Genomic DNA, 13,396 nt, shown 5'->3' on the forward strand with positions numbered 1-13,396 from the left:
AATTGTTTCAATACAAGGATGAGTTTCTCTTCTTGCTCACTTGTTAATTTTGCTGAATCAATCACAGGCAAAGTAGAAGCGTTACCTAAATAAACATATTTTAAATGTGAAGGTACTACATTGAGTTCTAATTTAGGTGGCTCCTTGATTGACGCTTTTGGTTGGGCATAGTCCCTTTTCTTTAATTCCAATGATTCAAAATGGGATTGCGGATTAAATCCCTTTTGATTAGCTTCTAACAATGCTAAGTATTCATCCTCCTCTTCATCATTCAGAGGATCTGATGTCAAAATTTGTTCCAACAGATCCTCAACATAGTTGAGCTCCTTCTCCACTATTAAATCCTCTAAATTGAACACTGTAGAATAATCATCAATTATGTCAGGAAATCGCATAGACTTAAATGTTACTTGATCATCCTAAACATGCATAGTGAGCTCACCCTTTTGCACATAAATAAGGGTCCTTCCGGTTGCTAAGAACAGTCTTCCTATGATAATTGACACTTCTTTGTCTACTTCAAAGTCTAGGATAACAAAATCAGTAGGGAAGATAAATTTATCTACACGTAGCAATACATCCTCGATTTCTCCTTCTAGATGTGCTAAGGATCGATCCACTAATTGAAGTGTAACCGTAGTAGGTCTAACTTCACCTATCCCCAATTTCCTAAATATTGACATAGGCATCAAGTTAATACTCACACCTAAGTTACATAATGCCTTACCATATTATGTTTCTCTAATGTTGCAAGGGATAGCAAAACATCCAGGATCCTTTAACTTTGGAGTTAGTTTGTCTTGAAGATATGCATTGTATTCCTTCGTTAGAGTCACTGTCTCAAATTCTCTAAGTCTTCGTTTTTTGGACAGGATATCCTTAATGAATTTGACATAGTTCGGCATTTGCTCAAGTGCTTCAACCAATGGGAGGTTGATATAAAGTTGCTTGAGTACGTCTAGGAACTTCTTGAATTGAATCTCTTGCTTCTGCTTTTGAAGTCTTTGAGGGTAGGGTGGTGGTGGTTTCTTTACTGGAACTGCTTGATTCATCTTCTATGGCAATTCTGCATCTAACAGAGTTATTAGTTGATTAGAATTAGCTAGTTCTGAAATTACCTTGTCAGGTTTTGCAGATTCTGGTTTTTGTGAAACTGGAATTTCAACACTCAGTTAAACTTCCTCTAAATCTTGAGTGTCAGCGTGCTCCTTTTCAGCTTCGATGGTGTTGAGCTCTACTGTCTTTCCACTCTTCAATGTCAATGATTTATAATGCTCTTTCCCTGATTCCTCAAATTCTCCGTATCACTAGGTAAAGCACCTTCTAGTCGATTCTTGAGTTTAGTAGCAAGCTAGCCCACTTGATTCTCTAAATTCCTTAGAGTGGCGTCATTTTTTTCCATGTATGCCTTTAATAAATTCGCTAAGCTATTGGATGATTCAGCTTGAGTTGGTTTCTGAACCTGTTGGGGGAAACTAGGCGGCTGGGTTGGTCTAGGTTGGGCGTAAGTGTTACTGGTTCCAGCCCCTTAGTTACTCCAGAAAAAATTGGGGTGATTTCGCCACGATGGGTTATAGAAATTGGATTGCAGTCCTTGCCTTCCTTGATTTTGGTTCTAGTTACCCATGTAATACACAAATTCTAGATTCGATAGACATTCTTCAAACAAATTTCCTTCCCTACAATAGACGCATGCTATACTTTCAAATTGATTTGGTGGCTATGTTTCAAACCTATTAGACCCATTAGTAGTAGATTTTTTAACATTAAGGATATTGATGATACTTGAGATGCGAGCGAAGTAAGAGCGTCTATTTCATGTATTCCAGCAACTCGTCTTCCTAATGCTGCTTGATTGGTTGGCCATTGGAAATTGTTGCTGGCTATCCGCTCAACAATTTCATAAGCCTCATTATAAGACTTAGAAAGGAGAGAACTATTAGCAGAAGCGTCCATTGCCATCCTGGTGTGAGCATTGAGACCATTATAAAATGTCTCAAGTTGGATGCAATGTGTGATTCCATGATGAAGGCACTTCCGTAATAATTCTTTGTACCTTTCCCATGCCTCATACAAGGATTCATCAACCATTTGTTGGAAAGCAGTGATCTTGTTCCTTAACTTAGCATTCTTGATAGGTGGGTAATACTTCATGAGGAATCTTTCTGCTAACTCTTGCCATGTGAAAATTGAATTTGGTGGCAATGAGTTCCACCAGGCTCGAGCTCTGTCCCTTAGTGAATATGGGAACAGCTTCAATTGTAATACATATTCAGGTACTCCGGCTAATTTGAAAGAATCTCTCATCTCCATAAATAGTCTTAAGTGTAGGTGAGGATCTTTGGTAGGCATTCCACTGAATTGACCTACTGTCTGAAGCATCTGGAACATGACGGGCTTTAGCTCAAACTTTTGTGCCTCAATTTCGAGTCTCCTAATACTCAGATTAAGATCATTAAATACTGGCACGACATACTGCCTTAAAGCTCTATCCCTATCGTCAGCAATTAGGATAGGATTTTCAGTAGGGTTTGCTTCGTTTCCTTGATTCAGAATTTCAAAGTTCATCTCTTCTGTCCTTCTCTGACTTGCTTGTCTTCTTCGCTGTCGAAAAGTTCGTTCAATCTCAGGGTCTACAAGGAGTAGGTTAATAATTCGGTCAATACTCATAAACACCTGAAATAATCACAGAAAAATTAATTAAGTTAGAATTTAAACAGAAAATTAAACCAAAATGCAAAACTAACAAATTCACAAATAATGACTTTTTAAAACACAGTCCCCGGCAACGGCGCCAAAAACTTAGAACGATAGAAATGTGCAAGTGTACACAATCGAAACAAGTAATAAAGTGACAAGTAAATGTCGAGTTATCATACCCGCAATGACTATGAAAAGAATTATATATGAATGCTATTTAAAACACTTTGGTGACGAAAAATATTTTGTTTGAAAAGGATTATTAAAAACTAAGATTTTAAACTAAGTAAACTCAATAAATAAATCTCAAATGTACGATTTCAAAATACGAGTTGAATCAAGATGACATATTTGTGTTAGATTAATTGCATTTCTTTAACTTAGAATTATTAAACTCATTTTTATGTTGTTACGAATAAATTCATGGCAACTCGTTAACTTGCTAACTTATGAACATACTCACCTACAAAAATCTATTCATCTCTTGGACATATCCCTATGTCAATTCAACCGATTAAAAAAATCTTAATAGACAAATATGTTATAGCACATACATACTTAATAAATCGACATAATCTCTTAAACATATCCCTATGTCAATTCAAACAATTAACCCATTTTAATAAGCACATAAAATACTATGTGACGTAACAAATTATCCTTACCTTGAAACAGTTTAATCACAATAATCTTGCAAGTTATGCAAGGCCATTGTATCATCAGATATCATTTTTAATTTAACCCTCAGCTACCTTAGATGATTAAACATGCACTAATTAAGGATTGTGTCCATTAATTACAATTTCAATCTGTTTAAATAATTAAATCATTAGTTCCCTCACAATTATAATGCAAGAACAATTGAGGCATGATTTTACTTAAACAAGCATCTTTACTGAGGCCCATAACAGCATAAACACAATATTAATAATTTAAGAGGACGAAATGCAATCAACCCAACACAAATTAAATTCAAGCTAAGATGATTAAATTAATCATTCCAACAACATAAATGTTCATAGACATGTTCATTACAAAAACAACAAAAATTAAAGATATAGGGAAGAAGAATCAAATTCAGTGTTTTTCTGTGGCTTGACTAGGTTGCTCCGTTCTTCCTTCTTTGTTGTCCTTGCTAATCAAGGCTGCTATGAACACTCAATTGCTGCTCCAAAATGGCTGAAAAATATCCCTTTCTCAAGAGGAGAAATCAACAAAAGAGCAATGAACTTTGAATTGGAAAATGAGAGAAAAAGTGAAAGAGGAGAGAATAATTGTGAGAGAAGAGATGTGAATGAGGGGTGTGTTGAATGATCAGCCAAGGGGGGTTTTTATAGCTGAATGTGGCAGCTGAAATTTGCTAAAAGTAGCAGCCAAAGAGCCACCCCTTGGCCGGCGTCCCATGTGGCAAAGTTGATGGCTTGAACTTTGTTAAATATGGCTTGGGGCAAATCTACAAAGCCACCAATTGTGAAGGGGTTTAATTGCAATTTGCACAAGATTTCAAGGACCTCTTTGCAAGATTAAATAATCAGCTAATTAGCAGAATTGGGTCAACACTTGGATGATTTTGGGCTGTCCTTTTCTTAGCCGGTTCTGTTCACTCGGTTCGGTTCAATCGGACCACTATTTCATAATTAATTAATAATAATTTCTTAACCCAATTTAACTTGGATATAAACTAAAATTATTTATATTATGAATTGATACACATAATTTTGGACCGTCTTAGGCTAGAAATTAATTTTCCTTGGTACTTCAAATTGGTTCTCGATTTTGTGCTTCTAGTAGTGTCTGCTGAGCCATTTTTCGCCCTTTGTGCAATTCTGTCAAAAATAACCAAAATTAATCAAAATTAATTATAAAATTAATTAAAATTTAACATGTTCATAATTTAAGTACAATTTAATTATTTCATATTAATTAATTATTTTTGACAAGAATTTAACTGAATTCGCATGAATTTAAGTTAAAAGGGTATGAAAAAGTGTGTAACTTTTTGTGTTTCCAGTTATATATGAAATTTAATTAATAGGTTAAGTGAGAAAAACATAAACAAAAGATATCATCTTCTTTGTTCATTCTATCACTGAAACCAAACACAAAAAAACCTCCATGGAAGCTTGCTAGGTTCGGCCAAGCATTCTCTTTGCATGTAAGTGATACTTTGTCCCCTTTTTAATTATTTTTATGTTTTCAGGATTGTTGTAGCTTAATCTAGCTAGCTCGGGGACTAATTTGAAAAATTTTTAAAGGATTAGGGTTTTTCCATGAATGTGTTTGTGTGATTTTTGAAGTTCGATGGAAGAAAATGAATCTTTGTTGTTAAATAAACAACTTTTGTGAAGTTATTTTTGATGAAATTATTATTTAGGTACTTGATTGTAAAAATAGTAAAATATCATCATAATTGTGAATTTATGATTTGTGTGGGTTGATATGAGTCCCTAGGTAGACTGGAAAGCATGATATGTGGGTGAAATTGCATAAATTGTCAATTACAAGCTTAAGGACTAAATTGTAAAGAAGTTAAAATAATAGGGGCAAAACTATAATTTTGCAAAAGTATGAATTTTGGATTGAATTGAATAGAATGAATATTAACTGAATTAAATTTGCTTACTTAGATCAAGTTAAGCCTCGTACAGATTTATATCAAGAAAAAGATAAAGTCTCAGACTAGTGATTCTATTACGACATCTTTAAAATTGAGGTAGGTTCATATGTTTAGGTAACATTTTAATGTTATTTGATTTATATGCTATTATGCTATTTATCATATCATGTTACGAAAGAAATTGAACGACGTTACGAAGACTATCTAGCCCCGTTTGAACCTTAAGAATATATAGGATAAAAATGACATGTCATTAAAGTTACCATTTTTCGGGTGCTGATCTTGAATGTCCTACCGATAGCTGAGTTTCGGGATTTGTTGTAAATACTCGCAGCTTGTGTGAGTGGCATCGTGTAGCTACATTTCGACCGTCAGCTTGTGTGAGCTGACCCATTTGTAGCTCAAGTGAGCATCGATGTAAAAGAAAATGAAAAGGAATGGTTTCGACCACATGTTAGCACACTTTGTGTGAGCTGACCCATTTGTAGCTCGAGTGAGCATCAATGTAAAAGAAAAGGAAAAGGAATGGTTTCGACCACATGTTAGCACACTTTTTGTGAGCTTCCCACATATCTGAGATTATTCTAAGTGGTTCAATGGACATGTAAATGGAAGGAATGGTAAGGGTTTCGATCGACTATATTATGAATTTATGGAAATGTAAGAATTGATGTTGATCAAAGTATGTATAACCATGTGTATAGAAAGTATGAATTCAAATGTGATATATTCATGAAATCTATCTTACCATGTGATGATTTTGGTTAAGTTATGTATTTAATCACTAATTTGTGTTGTTAATCATGCTTAGGCTTGTGCCAAGCTATGTTGGATTGATTCATGTCTATTTTATAAGATTTTGCATTGAAATAGTAAGCTATATTCATGATTTATGAACTAACTAAACATTATATGCTTACGCTATTTTCTTTCCTATGTTTTATAGATTAGCAAAAGTTCGATTGGTTTGGAAGGTCGTCGGAGATCTATCGCACTATCTAGAGATTATATCGGTAGATTTTGATGTTTTAGTCGTGGTTATAATGGTATGTATAGGTGGACTTGTGCTAAATGATCTAGTTGTTATGTTTGGCATGTATATATGGTATTATGGTTGGTGTGCTTTTGGCACTTTGATGCCTTGATGGTTTGTGTTGATATGGCTAAGTTGATGTATATTTTGAATGACCAATTTAGTATGTTAGGATGCGACTTGGTATATAGTCAATTGTGTTATGTTTTGTTATGGAAATAAATAGTTGTGTATGTTTTATTTATGGAGAAATATACATATGTTTAGACATTTTTTATGGTTGTGTTTGAGGTGCCTATATGGCATATTGGTTGGATGAATAAGTAGCCTTTTGAATTGGTTTTATTATGTATGATTTGGGTATGTTTTAAGGTCTAGATTATATGTGCAAGTCACTTGTAGGTTCATGTTTGAATGGGTGAAAGAAATGTCTTGATGTTGGTCATATTCTTGTCCACACAGCCAAAGACACAGACATATGTCTTATCGGTGTGTTACACACAGCTAAAGACACAAGCGTGTGCCTTAACCATGTGTGACACACGACCATGCAACGTGAGCATGTGTCCCCTATAGGTTTTAAAGGTTGCTTTTCGAAAGTTACACGGCCTGGAACATAGGTGTGTGAGGCCATTTTGAAGGTTACACGGCCTGGAAAACACGAGCTGAGACACGACCGTGTGTTCCTACTTTGAATGTTACATGGCCTGAGACATGAGCGTGTGTCTCAGTAGAACGACGAAAATTTGCAAGTGTACACAATTGTAACAAGTAATAAAGTGGCAAGTAAATGTCGCGTTATCGTACCCACAGGGACTATGAAATGAACTATTTATGAATGTTATTTAAAACAATTTGGTGGAGAAAAATATTTTGTTTGAAGAAGATGATTAAAAACTAAGGTTTTAAACTAAGTAAACTAAATAAATAAATCTCAAATGCACGATTTCAAAATATGAGTTTAATCAAGATGACATAATTGTTAGATTAATTTCATTTCTTATCTTAGAATCATTAAACTCATGTTTATATTGTTACGAATAAATTCACGACAACTCGGTAATTTGCTAATTTATGAACATACTCACCTACCAAAATCTGTTCATCTCTTGGACATATCTCTGTGTCAATTCAATCGATTAAATAAATCTTAATACGCAAATATGTTATAGCATATACATACTTATTAAATTGAAATAATCTTTTAAACATATCCCTATGTTAATTCAAACAATTAACTCAATTTAATAAGCACATAAAAGACTATGTGAGGTAACAAAGTATCATTACCTTGAAATAGTTTAATCACAATAATCTTGCAAGTTATGCAAGGCAATTGTATCATCAGATACCGTTGCTAATTTAACCCTTAACTACCTTAGATGTTTAAACATGCACTAATTAAGTACTGTGTCTATTAATTACAATTTCAATTCGTTTAAATAATTAATTCATTAGTTACCTAACAATTGTAATGCAAGAATAACTGAGTCATGATTTTACTTAATCTAGCATCTTACCAAGGCCTATAACAATATAAACACAATTTTAACAATTTAAGAAGATGAAATGCAATCAAAGTGACACAAATTAAATTTAAACTAAATTGATTAAATTAATCATTCTAGCAACATAAATATTTATAGATATGTTCATCATAACAACAACAAAAATTAAAGAGATCGGGAATAAAAATCAAATCCGGTGTTTTTACGTGGCTTGACTAGCTTGCTCCGTTCTTCGCTCTCTGTTGTCCTCATCGATCAAAGCTGTTATGAACACTTTAATGTTGCTTCAAAACACTTAGAAAATTTTCCATGTTAGGAGAGTCACACGCCTGTGTGGGTTAGGCCATGTAGTCACACATGCCCGTGTGGCTTGGGACACGCCCATGTCCTCAACCCATGTAACTCTCTATTTATGACGTCAGCAATGAAATAGGGTCACACGGACAAGTCACACGCCCGTGTGCTAGACCGTGTCCTCCATACGGATGAGACACACGGATGTGTCTTTGCCTGTGTGGTCCAGAAAATGGCTATTTACCAAGCCATTTGGACCTTCGTTAGCATTTACTTAAACATAACTCCAATGGCACTTTTCGTGGAAAATTCATATCAATTTATTCATGCATAAGGCACTATACCTTGCTTGGTTTAAACTTATCAACTTCATACTTATGCTAAAATCTATCCATAAGCTAATTTAGTCACTTTAAAATCATCAAGTAATCTAGGGCACATTTACAATTCATCCATACCAAACACACATGACCACACCATATGAAACCTTTAGCACATCATGCATACATGGATTGGTTTGCAACCCAATAACCAATATGAGCCACATTACATGGCCATATCAGATGACACATACCCAATTGACTATGTAATGCCCCGAATTTTGGGCCTAGAAGAAATGGGCTTCGCGTATCAAAGGAATTGGAATTTAGTTGTGCAAGTGAATAACAAAAAAGTATGTTTGCTTTAATGGTTAAGGGTCCCGAGAAGTATTGGAGAAATCCTAGGTTCAAACCTAATTTGTTGCAGGTGAATAAAACCTTGGGATGTAAGTAAGTGGGCTTAAAGAATATCGTTGGTGGAATCATGACACAAGATGAGTTGGTGATCTAGTGGTTGCAGCGTCATTATGGTGGCAAGGGATCTTGAGTTTGAAAAATGTAGAATGCAACGGTATTTTATTTTATTTCCATGAGTGAGGGAGGTAGAGTTGGATTGAAACTCTCCTGAGGTGGTTGTTGACTTGGTCTTGGATAAGGTTGTTGGGAGTAAATCAAGGAGGTTTCTAGAAGAGTTTGAAAGGAGTTTGAATAAGGTTTGAATAAGTTGTTGCTAGCCGAATGGGTGGAGGAGGTTGAAGTAATTCAAATCGGTAGGTAGAGTGTTTGTAGGAGAAAAGGTTGAAAGGTTGAGGGGAGTGTTTGAGTTGGCCGAATGTGGGACTCCCCATCTTGGAAAATTCGGTCATAGGACCTCTTGTTTCATAGGAGCTAAATTCTTTTATGCCATTTCTTGGGGTTCTCCTCATTTTGATTTTTTGTTTCTCAATTTTCTATATTGCCGAACAAATACTGAAAAGTGACTTCTCATGCATTCTCTTTGTTTTTCTCATTTCTAGCTGAATTAGTTGGTGCCATTCAAGTATTCTATTTTCTTTTTCTTTTTCTAAGGACCGATTCTTTCCATTCATAACCTACCGAATCTGCTCATATTCCCCTTCTTCGTCATCTTTTTCTATTCTTCTCCTTGGTGGCCGAATGCTCCCAAGTCTCTCAATCCATTGACGCAACCGAATGTTGTTTTCTTCCTCACCATTTACTTCCCTTTCTCCTCTTTCTCTCTAAAAATGTATATCTTATTGCTTTTCTCCTAAACACCTCTAGTTAAATCTATCCTTTTTCTCAAATTCTTTTTCCCCTCAAACCCCTTTCCAATCTCTTTCCATTTCTTTTTTTGGTTTTGTAAGCAACCTCTGCTAATCGAACTTTAGATGGGAATGCTAGTGATAAAGTGATGGCAAAGGTACCGGTTGAGATTGAGCGCGTAGCCTCTACTCTCGGGTTTAAGCGGCATAGGGTGTGGCGGTTCGAGACTTTCCACCATGATGCGGAAGTGTGGTGGCACCAAACTTTGGATTATGTAGGCAAATTACAGTCAACCGATCTACTCAAGGCAAGTGGTAGTTTATCTTTCGGTTAAGTGGTTGTTAAGAGTTTTTCTAACACTATTTGATTAGTGATTAACTGAATGTTATGTTTGAATTTAGGTTCTGGCGATCGTGAATTCTTAGTACTCTATGTGATCAGGTGTGTAACCGTATGCTGTGTTTGATGATTGGCTGAAAAGCCTAAAGCGTGTGTTTTTGTATGCGGTATTCGATAATCGTTTGGAAGCCGAAAGTATGTGTGTTTACATTGCTATGACTGTAGATCGGCGAAATGCCGAAAAGCCAAAAATATGGTGTATGATGCCATATGGGCGTAAGATCGCACGTGTGGTGAACCGAGCCCACGAGCATGGCCTTTAGACTGTAGAGGCCAACACAAGCGCTCTTGGGGTTGTGGGCTGTTCTGGGCCTCGTTGGGCCGAAGTGGGTTGTGTGGGCCAAGTGGGCTTGTGGTCCTACATGGATAAAATGTCTGTGATGCGGTAAATGTTGTTTGGACTGTGACGTTCGCATTGCTGGGGCTGTTTTAGGGCTAAATGGGCCACATGAGTGTGTGGGCCCACTTAGGCCGAGTAATGGGCCTTTGGCCCACTTACACCGTTATGTCTATTTAGGTTACTTAAGTTGCTCAAGGTGACGGTGGACCATCTGTTGGGACGTTAAGACCTCAATTTGTAAAATTACTGAAATACCCAGAGTTTGAAAGATTATCGAAATACCCCGATTTGTAAAATTATCGAAATACCCCTAGTTCATAAAATTATCGAAATACCCCCAATTTGTAACATTATCGAAATACCCTCGATTTGTAACATTATTAAAATACCCCCGGTTTGTAACATTATTGAAATACCCCTGGTCTGTAAGATTTTTGAAATACCCCCGGTTTATAAAATTATCGAAATACCCTTAGTTTGTAAAATTAACGAAATACCTTTGGTTTGTAAAATTACCGAAATACCCCCAGTTTCTAAGATTATCGACATACCCCCTGTTTATAAAATTATCGAAATAACCTCGATTTGTAAAATTATTGAAATACCCCCGATTTGTAAGATTATCGAAATACCCCCAATTTGTAAAATTATCGAAATACCCCTTATTTATAAGATTGTTGAAATACCCCCGGTTTGCAAAATGGTCGTAATAATCTTGTAGGATAAAATGACCGTAATACCCTTGTAGTGTAAAATGACCGTAATAACCCTTTAGGGTAAAATGACCATAATATCCTTGTAGGGTAAAATGACTGTAATACCCCTATAAGGTATAATGACCGTAATGCCCCTATAGGGTAAAATAACCGTAATACCCCTGTATGGTAAAATGACGATAATGCCCTTATGTTCTATATAACTGTTGTGCTTATGATATACATATGTGATTGTACTGAGTATGACTTTGCATACACGTAATATTTATGACATGACATACTGCATAGGGTTGGGATTTTGATATGGAGGAAGTATTGTACTGGTGACTATGTCACATTCACTATTACTGGTGGCTTTGCCACATTTACAGTTTCTGGCAGCTATACTGCATTATTATTACTGGCAGCTTTACTGTGTTATTGGTGTGCTGGGTGGGTGGGTCGATTTTATCCCCACATGGTGTGTTGGTTGGTATGGGTGGTGTGTTGGCTGGATTGGGATTGATTGCATTATTGCACTATTGCATTTCTGTTACTGATACTGTTACTGCAATGGACTTAGGCCCACCTTGTTACTGTATTGGGCTTTGGCCCACTTATACTCTGAACTGGACTGTACTGTTACTGTTAAAGGGCTTTGGCTTAGACTATTTATGTTTTTGTATACTAACTGTTACTCTAGTAAGGGGATTACACACTGAGTTTTCATAAACTCACCCTTTCTTTTAACTGTACAGGTAAACCTCAGCCTTAGACGGTTTGGAGCCACAAGGGACTCGGAGGTGACCACACGATTGCTGATGTTCTACTTTTAGACTAGGAAAAGATGAGGTTTTAAAATAATAATTGTTTTCAAGGAAAACACGCATTTTAAACTTCAAGGGTTTTTTAAAAGCTTTCGCGGTTTTGTTCAGTTTAAGGAATTAACGGTGATAAATAATGGCAATTGTTTTGACAAATTGACTTCAATTAGTAACAACTTAATTTGCCAAATTTTCGCAAGCAATAAAAACTAAAAGGGTTTTAACTTAAATTCAAATTCTTAATGATAAGTCTTATTTTTGAAAAGCACTTCGATGTGACACGTCCGATTCAGCCATAACGTTTAGGCTGGATTTGGGTGTTACATTTAGTGGTATCAGAGCCAGGTTACAAAACTCGGTTGGGAAATGGGCCTTAGTTTTTGGATTTTAAAGTTATTTACAAATGATTCTGAAGCGTTTTGAAGGATTTTTATTATGCGGTTCACTGAGTCTCCGACGTTGAATCCTTAAGTTTCTGAAACTGTTGTTTGTTTTCATTGAAAAGCAGTAGATAGAAATACTAAGATTTCTTTAAATATTAGACTGTATTGCTACACTTGAATTTAGAGTTTGTATTTATTCTGTGTGTGTTCTGGAAATGGTATGCATGTGATACCTATCTGCTCCGATGGATAGATGGTTTGGTGTGTGCTTGTATTATGTAACATCCCAAACTCAGCTCGGATGTTATGGCCGAATCTGGCGTGTCAATTAAAGTGTTTTAGTGAAAACCTTGTTTCATTGAAAACCCTTCCTTAAAAAGTTACATCTCAACTGATTAGTAAAATCTCTTTTCTGATTGCGAAGCTTTATTTAAAACATTCGATTAAAGAAAACTTATCCTCTAAAAATTTAGTTGCGAAAATGTAGTATTAAAAGAAAACTATGGTTTAGAAAATCTATGTTCCACTTCTTGTAATTACAACGCATGAAATTGAAAATCCCAACAATAACAAAAGGGGGAGGCCTTATTACAATCCATACTAAATGAAAATTACTTAATAAATGAGTAACTTAAATACTTTTAATACGAATCCAAATTGTCTTGCTAGCTGGCCACCCAGAGTCCCTCCAGACATCGAACCTCCTACTGAGCATCACTTGAGAAAAATAAAAGAGGGGGTGAGTTTTTACGAACTCAATGTGTACAACCCTCAACAAGTAACAAGCAAACATCATTCACTATACAACATACATTCAATGCAATACAGCGCAACCCACCCCAATAATCCATCCGCTACACACAACTCCATCCCCCGATACACACCATGTGGGGATATAAATATCGACCCACTGATAAACCGTAATTTATACATATTTTTATCCCATGCTTAGCGCATTTACGGATGATTTCTCCTTAGATTTGGTGAATTCGATGCTCCTAATCCTTTAATTTCATGTTT

At 35.7% G+C, this 13,396-nt stretch overlaps 1 non-coding gene across 1 annotated transcript; it reads left to right on the top strand.

Moving 5' to 3' along the window:
- Positions 1–2,017: 2,017 nt before the first annotated feature.
- Positions 2,018–2,124, top strand: LOC128290982 (small nucleolar RNA R71). Its single transcript, XR_008280760.1, has one exon. It is a non-coding gene; the product is annotated as a small nucleolar RNA R71 (small nucleolar RNA).
- The last annotated feature ends 11,272 nt before the right edge of the window (positions 2,125–13,396 follow it).

The sequence above is a fragment of the Gossypium arboreum genome, chromosome 3 (genome assembly GCF_025698485.1).
Source record: "Gossypium arboreum isolate Shixiya-1 chromosome 3, ASM2569848v2, whole genome shotgun sequence".
In the NCBI taxonomy this organism is placed as follows: domain Eukaryota; kingdom Viridiplantae; phylum Streptophyta; class Magnoliopsida; order Malvales; family Malvaceae; genus Gossypium; species Gossypium arboreum.